General features: G+C 44.9%; 1 protein-coding gene across 5 annotated transcripts in view; it reads right to left on the bottom strand.

Annotated features, from left to right (window-relative positions):
- Positions 1 to 19,270, bottom strand: part of PLAT (plasminogen activator, tissue type) — a 124,777-nt gene that overhangs the window by 86,606 nt on the left and 18,901 nt on the right. For all 5 annotated transcript variants that reach the window (XM_073588868.1, XM_073588865.1, XM_073588864.1 and 2 more), the window contains exon 2: positions 18,984 to 19,046. The gene's annotated coding sequence lies outside the window, so the exon portion shown is untranslated. The remainder of the gene's footprint in view (positions 1 to 18,983; positions 19,047 to 19,270) is intronic.

Here is a 19,270-nt window from a genome sequence, read left to right as displayed (position 1 = left end):
GAGCAGAGCCGTGTGTGTACTGAGTGGAGCCGTGTGTGTAAGATGTGTACGGAGCGGAGCCGTGTGTGTACAAGGTGTACAGAGCTGAGCCCTGTGTGCACGAGGTGTACGGAGCAGAGCCGTGTGTGTACGAGGTGTACGGCATGGAGCAGTGTGTGTACGAAGTGTACGGAGCGGAGCCACATGTGTACAAGGTGTAAGGAGCGGAGATGTGCACGTATTTTGGCATGGGGGGCCCCATTTGAAAGTTCGCACCGGGGCCTATAACCTTGCAGTTACGCCACTGAGAACAATAGGGCACACACATCTCTCAAAATATATGGCTATGTCTAATAAGCAATTGCACAAAATTGCTGCTGGTGTCTATGCTTTTTATATCACTGACCATATTGTCACAACATTTATATCAGCAGTGTCACGACACAGCTGTCAGGTGACCCTGGACCTGGGGCTCCTTCCCTGTCCCTAACACTAGGGGGCGCCCTAGCTCGCCCTGGTTCCTGGGATACTTCAGATGGCGAAGATGCTGGGCCTCCACCCTTGCCATATCTCTTCCGTTAGACCTTTTGATCTCTTCTCCCACCCGAATGGCATGCGGTCGAACTCATAATTCCATCGGAAGAATGAAAGCTGTCCTGGCTCGGTCTTGTTCGGACATTGGTACCTGCCAATAACCGCTGGCCAGGTCTAGTGTAGAAAAGTACCTGGAATTTCCTAACGCGGATAGGGACTCCTCTATTCTCGGCAGCAGATACGAATCCCGCACTGTACAGGCATTGAGCCGACGGTAGTCCACACAGTAAACGTAAAGTCCCATCCTTCTTCCGCACCAGGACAATGGGGGCGGCACACGGACTATGGCTCTCTCGTATTACCCCCTTCTTCAACATTTGTGACAGCATCCCCTTCACATCTTGATACATTTGTGGGGGTATCTGACGGTATGGTTCTCTGTTTGGCCCCGCATCCCCGGTGGGTATCTCATGTGTTATTGCGGTGGTGCGCCCAAAATCGTCCTCATGTTTTGCAAACACGACCTGGTATTTTCCTAGCAGAGACTCCACCTGGGGAACCTGATGGGGGGGTCAGTTCCAAGAGTTCCGCCCACATCTGTTCCAGTATCTATCGCCCCTCTTTCAGCCATCGGGGGTCCGGGGTGACTTCATCATCTACAGTCACCAATCATGGATCTTCCAGCTTCACAGTCAGCTGTACTGCTTCAGATGGAACTAATTCATCGGGCATGCCTAGGATATGGGCCACTTCACTCCTGGGGGGCAAGGTCACATCATTCTTTTCCAAATTTACACATCGCACAAGGGCAGTTCCATTCCACACCGTAGCCAGTGTCCGTGCAACTAATATTCCTGACGGTAGCTGATCGGCCTTGCTAGGTTCAACTTGCCCTTCGACCCCCTCCAGAGGGATACCAGCCCGGATGGGCAAAGGAAGCACGGTCTGTCCAGGGGGTAGCACTCGGTTGAAAGAGGCGGGCACAATTATTTTGCCAAGTGACTTCCCATCTCTATGTTTTCTGGGCCTGAACTGTCCAGATCAGTTGTTGGAAGACCCTCCTTTGAGGGGTATGGACGCTCCACTGTCGCAGGAACTGGTCTGGGGACTCGTTGATGAGAAGGCTCCTGAAGTCTTTAAGCACATTCATGCCCAAGGTTATGGTATGGTCTTTGGCCGCCTCTCCATCCACCATCACTACTCCTCTTCTCCCTGCATCCTTACCGCAGACCACTATGTTTATCCACACCACCCCTGCAACCGGGATGGGTAAGTGGTTAGCCGCCGTGAGATTAATCACCGGCCCCCATTCTGGCCGCATCGCCTCCGTGAAGTGTCGGCGGAAATATCCTGCAGGCATGGTGGTAACCTGAGAGCCAGTGTTTACTAGGCAACATACTGCTCATCCATTCATCTCGGCTCAGACCAAGGGACACGTGGAAATGAGGCTGGTGGGAAGGTCGGCTTCGCCGAATGCACCACTAAGCAATATGACCGGGTTCTCCGCAGTTGTAACGTGGGTGGTACTCTTCGCCGGGTGACACCAGTCTCACGTTGGGGGGGCGGTCTTTCTGTCTCGCATCGGTGGACTGGACTCTACAGCAGGGGTTCTCTTGGATTCAGCCAATTCTTCACGGATCTGTTTAATCTCCTTCTTCAAGTCTTCCACCCATTGGGGTGCAGCGGCCGGGGTGGCAGCTACCTCCCCGCTCCGTACCTTCCCCACTGGCACTATCACTCCCTGCCCCTGCTCGCGCGTGCGCCTCACTCCCGACCTCAGAGAAAGTCATGCCTGGCTTCACCCGCGTGTGCTCACGCAGGGCCTGCTTCATCATCACGTGTCGTAAACCCATCACCTGCTGGTCTCATAGCACAATGTCAATCAGCCCTACGCCTATGCCATCCTTCTGGACAATGGCAGTATGGAGTTCCTGCAGGACATTCATAAACTGCATCACGATCTCCCCCTCTCTTTGAACCCGGTAAAACAGTCGCATGCACAGCTCCCCTACGTCAGTGGAGTCCCCCTGTGTCTCCTTGTTCCCTGAGAATTTTAGCAAATTATTTAACATGGCTCCCAGGGAGTTGCTAGACCTGGGGCCTCCACGCCACTGTGCGACATCCTGCCGACTATGCCACTTGTAATAATCTGCAGGTACGGAGGATGTCGCCACGGATCCGAGACAGACCAAGAGTTAAAGGTTTATTTACAGGGAGGAGCAGTAGGGGCTTTATATGTGACAGAGTAAAACAGTAAAGCAGAACAATGGAGCTGAAGGAAACAATTAAACGGTAATGCAGCGTTTAAACAGTTAAACACAGGTAATTATAACTTATCAGTCCGGGGAAAAGCTTGAATGAAGAGTCTACTTCTCCCACGTCGGCACCGGCAACAGCGGCGCTTGCAGTCTCTAAAGTATCTGCTCTAGATGAAGTTGGGACCTCCAGGGGTTAAAACAGGGAGCTGGGAGCTGATGCAAACGTGGTTTTCCCTGCTCTGAGACTCTGTATGACACCTAGTCTGTTTCACCGTAGAAGCAATGCTGTGCACACTGATAAATCTCTTTATCACTCACAGGGGCTCCGGCTCGTCACTGCGGTCCCCGGGATTGCACGTTCATGTCACTGTCTATGTACTATTAGGGGGAAGTCTCCTCTGGTCATGGAGGCTACCGAGTCCACATACTCACATACGGCGCTCACATCACCTTGTCCTTCAGTCTCAGTCCTCAGACGGGGAACTCTCTCTCTCCGAGAGCGAGGTGCAGCCGCCTGCTCTCTGTCCCGCACGCTCTGCTTTTGTGCCCTGATGCCGCACAGTTTCCTGTCCACCACCCCTTCTTTCCGGTCACACCCCCCCACGGTCACATGGTCTAGACGGTCCAGGTCACAAAGTCTTCCCCTGGCAACCTTGCTGTCTGGCTAGGTGGTTCCGGACATGGAGCAGGAGATTTAACTCCTTTTGTGCTCTTCTCCCTCTTCACCCCCTTACATTATAAGAGGGTGCTGGCCCACTCATGAACAGAGGCCCACCAGAGGATTCACCTCTTCTCCTGTGGGCCAGTCCAAGCCTGCTTCTGGGAAACTGGAAGGTCTCCCCTAATTCTGGAACTTCCAAGATGTTCCCTTTTTTTCTAATTTGGGCACAGTATGGTCAGAATAAAATCTACTTCTTTACCACTGTCCATGTACTTTGCCGATCACCTTTCTTTCGCTTCCAAAGTGGAAGGCGCATGACCTCTGCAACCAACCAGTGGTGGGAAACCAATTTTCAGAATTGAGAAGCATGCTGGGAACATTTTTTTTTTTAAATTAGGTGGATAACCCCCTTAAATCTTGCCACATGTTCTTACTCTGGAATCTGTCAGAAGGTTTTTGTCACCTAATCTGAGAGCAGCCTAATGTAGGGCCATAGACCCTGATTCCAGTGATGCATCACTTACTGGGCTGCTTGCTGTAGTTATATTAGCAGGAGATTATCACTAGAGAACTACTAAACCTGCTGCCATCTAGTCCTCCATATTTATGAGCTCTATATAACCCCACCCCTTACTGACTTCTTTCTGACTATGCACAGTGTGCACAGAAAAGTGTCAATCAGTGTTGTGGACGGGGTTAAACAGTTCTCAGCAGAGAACTGCTAGATCTGCAGCAGATAAAAGTATGATTTTATCAAAACTACAGCAAGCAGCCCAGTAAGTAATGCATCACTGGAATCAGGATCTCTGCCCTTACATCATGCTGGAGTATCAAAAGCCTGCTGATAGATTCCCTTTAAGCTCCTGTATGAATGTGCTGCTGATATGAGTCCAGTAAAGAAGAATTTCATAAATTCACCCTTTATTACGCCCCGAGCTTCTTGAATTAGATCCAAGAGATAAGAGGTCTTCCTAATTCATAAAACCAGGCATACTTTCCACCCAAATGTAAACACACGGAACAATCATAGGATGCCGAGCCGTCTATTTATGTCGTCTACACACGTTAGGGGCCTGAATTCTGGGAAAGAACGGTTTCCAAATAATGGAATCTAGGCGAAAAACTAAAAAGCAGCACAATCTGCAAAACCACGACGCGCGGTCGTCTTCGCTAAACCTGAGTAATGACTTATTCAGATAATGTAGGTTGTTATCATGTACAGGAGCGAGAATACAGATTGAAAATGATTTCCTGCATTTATGTTTAACCCGGCTGGAAATTATCCAGCACTGATCCTGAGTGACAGCCTGTTGTACACACTAGGGCTGCGGTTATCATTTTGCAGGCTTCAGAGCTGAAATCACACTGGTTCAACCTTTTATACTGGGTTTCATGATCATTTGGATCTTAGCATCAGGCACTTTACCAGAGATGGAATAGTCATATGGCATTAGGGAAGTACCCCGATTGGGCCCGCAATCCCCCAGACAAAAAGTAAAACAATTAGTGTACTGACTGTAGACTAAAGCCTCTTTGAAGAAATATGCTTTCAAGAGATACTTAAAGGGTTTTTCTCCGTAAAAAAGTTATCCCCACAGTGATCGCTGGGAAACAGCATTATTCATTTTCTACGGGACTGCTGAGTGTAGAGCTTGGTCATTTCTCGTAGTTCCATAGACAATAAATTGGGAAGCATTCGAGCCTGTTCTCGGGGTTCCGGAACCCCGATGCCAGGATTGCTGTAATCACCAGCAAGTTATCTCCTATCATATGGATCATGGGTAACTTGATTTTTAGGAACCTTAAAAATGTCAACAGTCAGTGTAACAGTGCAAGGCAGTGCGTTTCAAAGGATGGGTGCAGCACAAGAGAAGTCAGAGTAAAAGGCTGTAATAAGGAGGGTGGTGTATGGGTATCAGCTCTCTGGTAGCCTCTTGGGTACGCACAAGGTTTTCATATCACAAAAGAAAAAAGTATATTGTCATAGAATTTACAGCTTCAAAATGAAAACAGTCCATTCTTCAGCACAAATGAATAATAAAACAGTCCTTTCTTCAGAAATGAATAACAAAACAGTCCTTTCTCTGGGCAAGGCAAAGAAAATCAAACGGTCTCACCATCTTGGTATTTACAGGCACTTCTCAGTCACTAGTGTGGCACCCCAGGAGTTCGGTTGCTACAATGGCCTTGCCTCCCTCCGGGGGGAGTGATGTCATGCCTGCAATCAAAGAAGGAATCCCATTACCAGGTAGTTCCAGCATACAACACAGTTCCTGCTCCAGGCCAGCAGGGGGAGCTCTAAACCTGACTTCAGGGGAGCTGCTCTCTCTGGTCAGGAGGAGGAAGTTAGTGGAGAGAGTTAGAGCGAGAACAAGATTGAGAGAGGACGTGTGGAGATGAGCTGAGGATAGGAGCTCCATCTGAGCTCACCTCAGGCTTGAGCGCCAGTGACCGGGCACCGGAGCCCGAGGCAGTGTGGGTACTAAAGCCCCGGCAGCAGAATCCGGAGGGCAGAAGACCACAGATCCTCTGTCCCCTACTGATACTCGACGACACAGCAGCACATGTGAGCCGGAGACACCAGACAAGCGCGACCCCTGAAGCATGCTCCAGCTGCCTGCCATGCGAGTGAAATTCTACCTAAGCATCAGACAAAAGAGGGACTTGAATAGAGTTTACAGCAGCAAGTACCTCAGAGAATAGCGCTAGAAAGGAGGCCTCACAACCCACTTGACTAAGGAAATTCCCAAATTGCTTCTAGGTTGACCGGCTCCAGAATCATCTGTAACTTGAGCCCCGGACTGCACCTGCACTGCTCAGTAAAAGGTAAAGGAAACTGCACCCTGCTGTATCTTCTGAATCATTTCTTCGTCACCTGCCCTGCACCACACTCACTACCAACATCACCTTTATCATCCTAACTGCCCTGGGACACAGCTTTACCCTTGGAGAGCTTAACCATCTTTGCTGCCCTTTCATCATTCCAGAGGATCTGCATTGCAGCGTCGGTCCCCTGACTGAATACCACAGGTAGTGTCACGAACACTTTATTACAAGTTTTATTATCCCCTTTTTCACTATCCCTTTTATTGGAAGCCCAGGGCCACGGACCGGGTCACTGCTGCTGTGACACTTCCCCTTTAAGAAGCGGCCCGGTACCGAGTATCCCCACTGCCCTGGCGGGCGATTCACTAGCATTGACTATCCACCGACTCCTACACAACATACCCTGCTGAGTTAACCCAGCTGCCGTTTTAGTCCTGTAAGACCTAGACTGGAGTATGGGAGAAACCTTTCCCACCCAGACTCTTTTGGTCGCTCCTAAATCCTGGACCCAAAATCCACTTATAATGAAAACATCTCAGTAACCTATACCTTCCATCCAGGACATAACTATAAATAATACAATATACTGTATATTTTATACTTTTATCTCCAAAGGTGACCTGATCTTCAGCTCTCAGCAGTTCCAGTTCCCCTTTTTGAGACAGGCCTATCATCAGTAATGTGTATAAAGACGATTCGTGTTTGTAAGCACTGTTTTGAATTTGATCAGGAACTCTGGAATCCACTGTTTCCTCTTAATCCTGGCCGCCAGCATCAGCGCAGTGCTTAATAAAAGCTGGTCAGCAGCGATGGTCGGTCTCCAAGGCAACGAGGTATAAATAAAAGTGTTAATATCTCAAGAACGGCTGCAAATTTTAATAAGCAGTAAATTGCAAAAGTGATTGTCTTTACAAGCTCTATCCGACTATATTCATCCACAAGGATGGGAATAACCTTGAAATGTCATCCTGTGTTTAGTAGATAGCTTACATCAGCCATGGTTACATTGAATAACATAGAATGGATCATCTGCTGGAATCTACTACTAGACACAATATTGCTCAAACCTGGAACACCCTTTAAGTGACCAAATGTGAGAATTGTGTCATCTGGGCAAAGCCGGGTGGCTCTAAAGGGCTTAATGATTTGTATCACTGATAAAACACGTCCCATGTAATGTTTTCCGCTGCCTTTCTCTGTGATGCTTGCACAGATGACCGGGTCCGTGATTTCCTGTGACCGTCAATGTTTATTTATATGTTCTCTGGATATTCCGACCCTGATTTCCCATTTACTTCTCCGTGATGTTTTATCTAGTTTTTTGGTGACGCTTGTGCTTCGTAAACACGTGACGATAGTATCTGAGTTTCTGTTTATACATGGTATTTAGTAAATGACGGCAAATGGGACATATTTTCTTGTTTCTAAAATTCCCGATTTACCGTTTTCAGTTATTTTTTTAATCTGATTTTAATAAGTAGATAACTATTTCTGGAAACCATAAACAAGTAGGCTGGTTGGATAAAACAGGATCTTCCTGTTGCTTAACGCATATCATCGCGTTTTGATTAACATAGATTAACATAGTTTCACACTAGCCTATTTTCCACGCAGCGCTCGGCGCCGCTAAGCCCCGCCCCCTGCTGGCTCCCTGCCCGCCCCATCCGGTCATCGCCGCCTACTATCGCACACGGCTGCATGCAATCTGTGCACCCTATCTTAAGCATAGGGTGCGCAGTCCGGGCGCTAGTAGGATTTTAGCGTGCGCTGCGCACTTTTGAAGGTGCGCCGGTGTGCGCTGAACGCACCATGTTGCATTTTGACGCGCTCGGCGCACCTTCAAAAGTGCGCAGCGCACGCTAAAATCCTAATAGCGCACGGTCTGCGCACCCTATGCTAAAGATAGGGTGTGCAGATCGCATGCAGCTGTGTGCGATAGTAGGCGGCGATGGCCGGATGGGGCGGGCAGGGAGCCGGCAGGGGGCAGGGCTTAGCAGCGCCGAGCGCTGCGTGGAAAATAAGCTAGTGTGAAACTAGCCTAACCGACGTTTTAAATTTTTTTTTTCATAAATAAACAATACAGTATACATGAAAATAAAAAACTTTGTAATATATCTTAGCAGAGAAATTTGCTTCTTTCTCCTCCTGGACTGATCTTTCATTCTCAAAATTCTCACTTCACCGGTAAAATGTGTCTTCAGTGAGTACAGATTTTCCCATTAATGAGATAAGAGATGACAGTTGGAGCTCATAAAGTTCTATGGAGAACTGTAAATGACGATTCAGGAGAACTTGCAGCAGAATGTCTGTGTTGGCCTCTAGCTCCTCCCTCTCCATAGAATTTCTAAAAGCACCAACTGTCATCTCCCCTATCTAAAGAATGGGAAAATCTGTCATCACTGAAGGGAGGGAGAGTGATCTATCAGTCCAGGAGGAGAACGAGGCAGATTATTCTTATAAGATATATTACAAGTTTGCTTATTTTGATGTCTCCTATTAACTTATGAAATAAAAATGAAAACAACAGTTAGGTTGGGTGCACAAATTGCATTTTTCTTTGCAGTTTTGTGGGTACTGTACTTTTTTCCTTGCAGATTTTCTGGAGATGTAAATATGCAGTATGTCAATTCTTTCAGTGTTTTTGATGCAGATTTCACCTCTACTAATGAGTGGGGGAAAAATCCGCAATAAAATGCATGTAAAAAACATGCAACAAAAATGTAGTAAAAACGTGCGTTTTTCCTGCCAACACATCAGAATTTTCTGCTTCAAATCCTGAACGTGTGCACATAGCCTTACACAGAATTACTATGAATTGAGTTATGATCCGTAGCCCGTTCACAGCAGGATACTATTTTGTAAATTATGCAAATTGTCTCTTCAGAGAGGAAGAGGACTAGAACTCTGGTGCCACCTATTGGAGGTAGCAATCCTAAAAGTCAGTGTTGACCCTTTAACGAGCCTAGTTACATGACTTAGGATAAAAGCCAAACCAGAATCTCCATTTGCAGACACTGTGTTTCGGGGTACTGCCCCTCATCAGTGCAAAGTGGGAGATCTGGTTTGGCTGTGAGAGAGGCGTCTGAAGACATACATATATAAATATTACGGTCCTAACCTTCTTCTTTCCTGCTGAGATACCTTTTCTTTTAACAATACCAAACAAAGCAAAATAATGGAAGGGGTGGGATGGCTTTTACGCTTTTTAGATCAAAATCATGTCAACTAGGTATCCCATATAATTTACATGTACTAATACCATTTATTTACTTACTACAAAGTGTTTGCTCATTTTGTTTTTGTCTTAAGTTCTGTGTGAATGCGCAGCTATGCATTGCACTTACACCAACATATGCTCCGGCTCATTTTTTTGATTTTGCTCTAGTTTCTTGTACGTGTATAAATAGGCTCGTCGCTCCCCCCTTTTTTGAGCTGGGCATTTTCATCTATATAGCTTCCCATAGTCAGGTGTCTTCACAGTTGGGACTCAGTCCTGCTCTGCCCCATCTACATTGAGGTCGGCTGAGACATAGAGAAGTTTACTACTAGAGATAGGACCATCCCAATTGGAGTACACCTTGTCGTGGTGGGATGGCTTTTACACTTTTTTGATCAAAATCGTGTTGACTAAGTAGCCTGTGTTATTTACATGTACTATTAATATTGATTTATTCCCTTACTACAGGGTATATGCTTCTTTTGTTTTTATCTTTGGTTTAATACCGAACAATTGTGTAACTCTTTATCTCACGTCCCCATTTACTCTTCAGGAGCCATATCCCAAGACTCACACATCTCACAACTGGTAATTCACCGACCCTGAAATACCAGGTGTATAATCCTACGAGCACCTTATGTATTCTCCAAAGATATACTTCTACTAAACAAGCCCAACTTTAGAAAGCCCTGTTTCTCATCACCTTCCTTTCATGGACCTCATCCACTTCACCCAGGCCCTACTCCTCTGGTGTCACCTTACTGTTTTCAAGGGCAGATGAATTCATTGTGTTAGGTCACCACTGACCTAACCAGGCCCCACCGCGAGCGTCAGGTAACCATCCCCAACTACAGCACCTATCTATCCCCCGCAGATTGACTTGTTTCAGACCCCTGACCGAACCCAACTATAGTCTCCTACTGGTACTGGAACTTTACACCCCTAGAACAATACAAAAAAGGGGAACACAGGCAGTAAGACCAGGGAGACCAGCCAATAGTCAAACAATGGTTGTTGCCTACAACCTTCGTTTCCTCTTGACCAGATTCAGGTTGCTACTATCAGTTCTTACCTTTTGCTTGTTCACCTGCCTTCTGCAACTGACCCTAGGTGGCGAAAAACAGATGTCTACAGTATATACCCTCCGGTAGGTCCTATTCGCTGACCCTTATGCTCTACATAACTGGTCTCACGACAACCACCAATCACCATCAATATTTCTAATAGTCCTCTGTACACTATACAGGCATACAGACTGCAGCTACATCGACCAGACGACATTCTTATCAGCCTCAAAACATTTCCCCCCTTATGTTCCCATACATAGCACACCAAACAGGCAAGATATAATTAATTATGTCACCATTTTTTTAAAGGGGCAGCAAGTACGCCCAACATATTAAATGCCAACATGGCATCTAGCATAAATCAAGCTTCAGGAACAGCTAAGGTGAAACGGCCCAACTCTAGTTCCTTGTAAGTCAGTATTTGGGGAATAGTTTTCCATCCTCTTATAAGTTCAGAACTGCTAACTCCTACTTGGCTCACTCTAGACCACACATATCATACACTGGCCCACGAACAAATCTGGTCCACAGGATGAGTATATTTGGCCCCTCCATTATACTGTATTGAGGATTATGTGGAGCCCATTATTCTGTATGGGGAACTATGTGGGGCCATTATACTGTATGGAGGAATATGTGGGGCCATTATACTGTATGGAGGAATATGTGGGGCCATCATACTGTATGGAGGAATATGTGGAGCCCACTATACTGTATGGAGGAATATGTGGGGCCATCATAGTGTATGGAGGAATATGTGGGGCCATCATACTGTATGGAGGAATATGTGGGGCCCACTATACTGTATGGAGGAATATGTGGGGCCATCATAGTGTATGGAGGAATATGTGGGGCCATCATACTGTATGAAGAAATATGTGGGGCCATTATACTGTATGGAGGAATATGTGGGGCCATTATACTGTATGGAGGAATATTTGGGGCCATCATACTGTATGGAGGAATATGTGAGGCCATCATACTGTATGGAGGAATATGTGGTGCCATCAAACTGTATGGAGGACTATGTTAGGCCCATTACTCTGTATGGAGGACCATATGGGGCCATTATACTGTATAGAGGAATATGTGGTGCCCATTAGACTGTATGGGGGACTATGTGAGGCCCATTATTCTGTATAGAGGACTATATGAGGCCTACTAAACTGTATGGTGGACTATGTGGAGCCCATTATACTGTGTAGAGGGTTGTTCATAGAAATAAAGGTTGGTCCGTGACTTTGTCTACGTTTTTTATTTTACCCCTCTCTGTATTTGAGTTTGACATCCCTGCTCTAGGCTGACTTTATCTCCACAGCCAGAGGTATGCTGACCAAGGCTGACACAATGATGGTGGCCTGAACAATGCACTGCGTACCACATGCCATTGCACCACCAGGCTAAATTGCCTCCAAAAGAGCACCAATTGAGTTGACCCATACTCTAGACCAGGAGTACTCAAATGGTGGACTGTGGTCTTAATTCATTGCATCTATGAGTCCAAGTCTATGGAACTGCCATGAAACTACCGGAGGGGCCCAGTACACAAGCTTCTGACTTTGGCCAATGTTAAGATGTGGTGGACATCTCTTGGAAGAAAAGATGATGGTCTAGAAGTGATAAGTATACAGTATATATATTTTTTGTTGGTCTGGTTTGTGGTTTAAGGCAGCGTTTATGGGGTCTGAATAAATACAGAGGTCTGCTTCAGGGCAGGATTATATTCAGTGGCATAACTTGAATGAATCTTGTGGGTCCAAAGGCAAATCTTCAATAGGGCCCCTAATTATTAGTCTTAAATTGTATTTGTCTTCTCCTGTGGGCCAAACCAACATTTTGAGCCCATTTAGCTCCGAGGCACGGGTGCAACTGCAGTCCCTGATTATATTAGGAAATGGTAAGGTATCTGGGATCGGAGCTCATTTTAGGGATCTGAATTATATTTTGGGGTCTGGAATCTGATTAACTGTAGGGGTCTGATTAATTTTGTAATCCAGTCTGGAGATCTGACTGATTGGAAGGGTCTAATTAATTTTAATGGTCTGGTGGTCTGATTAAATTTAGGAGCATGTGTCTGGGATCTGAGTAATTGTAGGGGTCTATACCGGGGTCTGGTTATTTGAGAGACAGGTCTAAGGACTGATGTAATTTTAGGGTTCTGATCTCATGTAGGTAATAAGTTTAAGGGTCTGATGTCTTATTTTTGAGATATTATCTATTTTAGTGTTCTGTTCTGGTTTTCCTACTAACAAATAATAAATCTTGATGTAAATTGTTCACCAAAGGTTCCGAAACCTTAATGTTGGTGTTCACCTGCTCACAGACCTACAGACCTTTACTAAAAGTGCTCTTATTCTAGATGGTCAAGATGTTCCTTTCAGTCTCCGATGGATTCTGCTATTTCAGTATGAACTCCAACAGTGACAGCAAAAATTTCAAAGTAGGCTTCTTCTTCAAGGACATTCCTGACACAAGTAACATTCTGCATGAGGCCACGTGAAGAAGAGGAATTTACCACTTGCAGAGACAATCATCAAGAACGACGACGGGAAACTGATCACATAGAAAGCACGTCAGATGCCATGGAGATGTTCATATGTTCAAACATTCCCTCTAATACTGAATAATGGATATACTCTACATAATGCATGAATCAAGCGGAAATGTCAGTAGTGCTCTACAAAGCCTCATGTAAAAAAAAAAATACCAAGAAGAAACATTTCAGAACTTTTTCCACCTTTAATATCACCTATAATCTATACTATTCCATTGAAATATAAACTAAAAACTTTTTGGGTGGAAATAAGAAAACTAAAGAACTAAAATAACATGGTTGCAGATATATACACATCCTTAGACCATGTTCACACAGTATTTGTAAGCCAAAGTCAGGAGTGGAGCAATCAGAGGGAAAGTATACTAGAGACACGTCACCACTTCTGTATTTATCACCCACTCCTGGTTTTGGCTTCCAAATACTGATGGAAAATACTGATCGTGTGAACGTGGTCTCACACTAATACTTGATATTGTTGAAGTGCCGTTTGAATTTATGACAACATTCCGTCTTTTTGGGTCAGAGTCTATCAGCATGGCACATGTAGAACTGGCAGTCTTTGCCCACTCTTCCTTCCACTAGCTCCACATCTGTCAGATTGCAGGGATATCTCCTGTGTACAGTGCCCTCCTCGAGTCAATTTGATTCAGGTCTGGATTCTGGCTGGGCCATTCCAAAACTCTGATTTTCTCCTGGTGAAGCCATTCTTTTGTTGGTTTGGAGGTTGCTTAGGGTCGTTGTCGTGCTGAAAAGATGAAACCATCATCATCTTCAGCTTTTTAGCAGAGGCCTGAAGGTTTTGTGGCAAAATTGTACAAACTATTCATAATTTCCTTCATCTTGACTAAAGCCCTAGTTACAGCTGCCAGCTAAATAACAGCCCCAAAGCATAGTTCTGCCTCCACCTTGCCTCACTGTGAGCATGGTGTTATTTTGGCAATGCACAGTGTTTTGGCCAAAAAGTTCATCCTTGGTCTCATCACACCAGGGCCGGTTTTAGACAAAGTGTGGCTGTGTGCAAAACTTTAAAGTGGGGACCCAAGTGCTAACATATTGTACCATCACACATAAATATTTTGGTTGTATTTACATAGGCTGAGTTGAAGCCGTTAAGCGAATGTGATGGACAATATTGAAGTCGTTCAAAACTTGTTTCCCAGCCTCTTTACACCAGCTGAGGAAGAATGATGGGCACAGACTTATCACAAGTAGATCAATCTTTCCCCATAAGTATAATCATGTTATTAGCAGCATATCTGCAGTTTTCACCGGGCGATGTGCTGCTTAGAACAATTTGGGTTCCGACATAAACAATTTAATAACTCAATGAAAAGACAACATTTTGCTCATTTAGTATAATGCGCCCCATAGTATACCACATAGTATAATGCACCCCATAGTCCTCCATATAGTATAATGCGCCCTATAGTCCTCCATATAGTATAATGGGCCCGATAGTCCTCTATATAGTATAATGCGCCCTATAGTCCTCCATATAGTATAATGGGCCCGATAGTCCTCTATATAGTATAATGCGCCCTAAAGTCCTCCATATAGTACAATGACCTCCCCATAGTCCTCCATATAGTAAAATCCACTCACCATAGTCCACCATATAGTGCAATGCACCAGTCTTTGCAGTGTGTCTGCTTAGCAGCGTGGCGTGCAATGAAGTGACATCATTGCACCCCCTGCAACAGACGCAAAGGGGGATGATGGGAGAGAGAGCGTCCTCTCCTCCGTCATTACTTTCAAATGTATTGGCGATGTAGATACAGTTGAACGTGCGATGCAGGGTTAACATGATGGCAGCTGTGCACTGACCACTATTTAACCCTTGGACCCAATATTGTGTAAGAGCGTGGGTCTACCGGGGAATCCTCCGCCACTTCGGAAGGCCAGTCCAACACTAGTCTCTGATCCACTAGAGCAATGACCCCAACTTTTTTTACCATGAGACACATTCAGCTCTGTGAGACGGTCACGAACCACATCCAGAACCCTCCTAAATAGTGACATCCTGCTCCTTCCTCCCTCACAGTAGTAACACCCAAATCCCACATTATGCAATAGGTGTAATGACAGCCAAAGCTTCCCCACGGAAAGTCATCATCTGTAGACAGCGCTGTTCACAGCTGTTTGCTAGAGCTGCTGATAATGCACCAATTTGTGAGCCGCACATCATGACCACATGTGACTCCGGAGCCACAGGTTGGGGATCCCTTCACTAGAGAGTGGTGCAAATGTTCCTCCATAAGTGATGCAAAATTCACTGTCCTTTCAGTCTCTACAGCTTTTACCCAACATCAGCGCTTATAGGTTGTACTGCATCTACAATACGTCAGGCCCGAGTCCAGCAGAATCGGAGCTCTAAATGAGAGGACCCATCTTTATACTGTAAAGGCCACATGCCCTTAAGGGAAAACCTTGAGACCCCAGGCACTATGGAATAAGAGGAGAAGACCGATCCACACTATTAAAATATGTTATTGTTTCCAATGACCATCAGCAGAATTATGAATGCAGCTCTGGGATATAATTCAGTCTGTAACTCGGGATCTGTAGAATATAAATAATGCAATGGATTTATAAAGTTTTACTCAACATTTCATGTAATTATTTATTACGTTATATATAATGGGAGCGTTGAAGATGGGGAACAGCAGTGTTTATACCATGTGGTTGATTCGTGTCCAGAATAATAGGCTAGTGATCGGATCATGGATGACGCACATATGATTTCAATATGACAACCCATGAATAGGATGAGAGTCAAACCGGATGTGATCATTACCCCAGACCTCTATAAACAAACATGTCCCGCGTGCGTCAGCATCAACTCTTCTCCAAAACTTTCATGTTCAGTTATCCTTCTCCATCAAGTTGCTTTTTCATACGTTTTAGAGTCTTGTCGCTTCCTAGACCATGGCGCTTTTGGACATGTCACCACTATAGGATCACAGGCCTTCACACGGTATCAGTCAGCCATTAGTGGTGGATGTCCCAGGGTGCTAAAAAGAATCAGACGGTCACTTGTAAATTCACTTATTCTTATAAACTATGGTTCCAATGCTGCAGCGCCCCCTACTGTCTGTAGTAGGAAAACATTAAAGTTTAGAATTTATGAAAGGCTCGAAAAATTAAAAAAAAATAATGACAAGGCCGCTTCTACACAGCCTTTTTTTTTTTACTCAATGCTGGAACCATTTTTGGTCCATGTCCGTTTTTACAAACCTTGTTGCATCCATTTTCCATTGCACGTATGAATAAAAAAAACAGACTTACTTTTCCCCACGGACAGATGATGATACATGTGCTGTATTATTTTTTTTACTTGACTTACAATTGATCAACGACACAGATCAGAGTAAGACGTCTGACTGGTTTGGGTTTTAAATACTGAACCAAAAAAAACTTGGCGCTCCAAGTAATCTGTCCGGTCCATCACTACCAGTAGCCCCACCCTTCTCCGCAGGTTTTATTATTACGGTCTTATCAGTGGCTAATTGGTCGGACAGTTTTTCTGACGATGTAAGATTAGCATGAAAGTGGAACCTCCCTAAGTTAACATTGCGAATGAGCTGACTGATGTCCCTCTCAACCAAGGATCCGTAAGTTTCTATCGGTGGGATGTCCTTTGGGGGCGTATAAGTACTCGGTGCTCTAAGTCCCAAATGATGGAATTCAAGTAACGCAGGGGTACCACAGACTGGAGTTTCCAGAGTGGGAAGCTGCTTGGAGAAGTGGGCACGTAGTCGTAAATTACGATAGAACCTTTGTAGGTCCATATTAAGTTCAAAGGTCTCTGCCCCACAGTGTCCAGGTAAATTAACACTTTAGCCGCCTCAGTATGGGGCTTAGGCGTTACATGGTGAAAAGATGCTAATTAGTTAACGCTTTAAACTTTTGCATTCTACCCAGTACCTCTACCCATCACGTCGGGATACATCCATTTAGACGCATTGTTTTTCACCCTATTACGCCCTAACGCATCCAGGCAGATCATTCTCCGGTTTTTGATGGGGTCACCAACAATTTTTCAATTGTGTGTTTATCAATACTATTTCTTTCAGCACAACAGAATATCCTCCTTGGAGATTTAGGCCACTAACGTCTGGATATACGCTCAAGGCTTCTATCTCTAGGGATTCGCTCCACCACCAGATTATCACCGAGTTTTTTCTCTGACAGTGCCATGGTCTTCTAGATATCCCTTCACTTTGGAAACGTAACCATATCCTTTTTCATGCTTCACTATGAATCTATAGTGATATAGTTTATCACGACTATGGTATTAGGCTGTGTGCCCGCGTTCCGTTTTATAAGCGTTTCCGCCGCGTTTTTGCTGCAGCGGAAACGCTTAAAAAACGCATCCCATGCAATCCTATGGGATTCCGCAATGCTGTGCTCATGATGCGGATTTTACCACTGCGGAATCACATAGCGGTAAAATCCGCAGCATGTTCACTATTTCTGCGGAATCACGGCGATTTCACCGCCATAGGATTGCATTGAAACGCTCACTTTAAGCATGTGGCTATGCCCACCATGGATAAAGTGAGCGCTTCATGTGCGGATGGTACCCAGGGTCTGGAGGAGAGGAGACTGTCCCCCATGCCCTGGGTACCAGATTCCTGTAAAAAATGGAATTAAAATAAAAAATAGTGATATACTCACCTTCTGATGGCCCCCGGAGCTCTCCCGCCTCTCAGCGACGCTGCCGGCATCTTCCGGTCCCAGGGATGCATTGCGCAAATCACATGAGACGACGTCATGCTCGCGAGACCGCCAAGTCATATGGGGTGATTCGCGCAATGCATCCCTGGAACCGGAAGATGCCGGCAGCGTCGCTGAGAGGCGGGAGAGCTCCGGGGGCCATCAGAGGGTGAGTAGATCACTATTATTTATTTCTGTTATTATTTTTTACATTCTATCTTTTACTGTTGATGCCACATAGGAGGCATCAATAGTAAAAAGTTGGTCACACTTGTCAAGCGCTATGCTTGTGTGTGATCAACCTGTCAATCACTTTTCCAAGCCATGCTTCAAATCGCTTGAAAAAGCGCAAACATTCTGCAAGCTAAAAACGCTTGTGTTTAGCGGGAAAACGCATGCAAATTCTGCATGCGTTTTACCCGCGGCAGGGGGGGTGCGGAAATGCTGCGGAAAATTCCGCAGCATTTCTGCAACGTGTGCACTTACTTTAACACAAGGTATCATACCTATAATTGATCATCACTTTAAAATCCGAATAATAAATAGGCAACTCTTTAATATAATCAAACCTACAAGAACCAGATGAGTTCACAAATGCCCAAATCTCTATATCACTCTTTATAGTCTGATGTTGATCACACCCACTGCGAGCTAGCCATACCGTACAGAAATAAAAGGGCTAGGAACAGGAGAACACCAATGTGGCTAAATAAGGATGTAAAAAGGGCAATAAATAACAAGAACAAGGCATTTAGGAAGCTAAAACAAGAAGGCAATGAAGAAGCATTAAAAAGTTATAGAGAAAAAAATAAAATGTGTAAAAGAACAAATACATTTAGCAAAAGAGGAAACTGAGAGACTCATTGCTAAGGAAAGTAAAACAAACCCCAAACTATTCTTTAATTATATAAACAGTAAAAAGATTAAAATTGATGGTGTCGGCTCTTTAAAGAACAATGAGGGTCAGGGCCGGACTGGGACTGAAAATCAGCCCTGGCACACCAACCAAAGCAGCCCACGTGCTATAATAATATTATATTATAATATATATATATATATATATATATATATACACACATATATACACACATACATTTTGAAATTGTATCACAATCCAAATTTTTTCATTCGTTATGCAAAATAATACTGCAGGAGACCTTTCACTCACCTTCACATGTAGTATAGTGCTCTCTTTCCTGCTTTTTGACCCTTCGGATTTTGGTGTACACATCTAATTAAAACGAAAAAAAATTAAATGACTTTAATTGAGGCACACTTCCACCACCACTGTATGTGGAAGGGATTACTTTGGGTGCCATTATTCTGTGTTGGGGAACAGTGTAGGGACCATCATACAGTGTTGGGGTCACTGGAGATCTTAATGTGTGTGTGTATGGGTGGGGACTGTGTGTGGGCATCACTGTGTGTGGACATTGAATGGGAATCATGCTGTGT

Source organism: Dendrobates tinctorius, unplaced genomic scaffold (genome assembly GCF_039654945.1).
Source record: "Dendrobates tinctorius isolate UK_male_01 unplaced genomic scaffold, ASM3965494v1 ptg000104l, whole genome shotgun sequence".
NCBI classification, from domain to species: domain Eukaryota; kingdom Metazoa; phylum Chordata; class Amphibia; order Anura; family Dendrobatidae; genus Dendrobates; species Dendrobates tinctorius.
The sequence above is the reverse complement of the archived record's forward strand: the minus strand, read 5'-3'. Positions and strand labels throughout refer to the sequence as shown.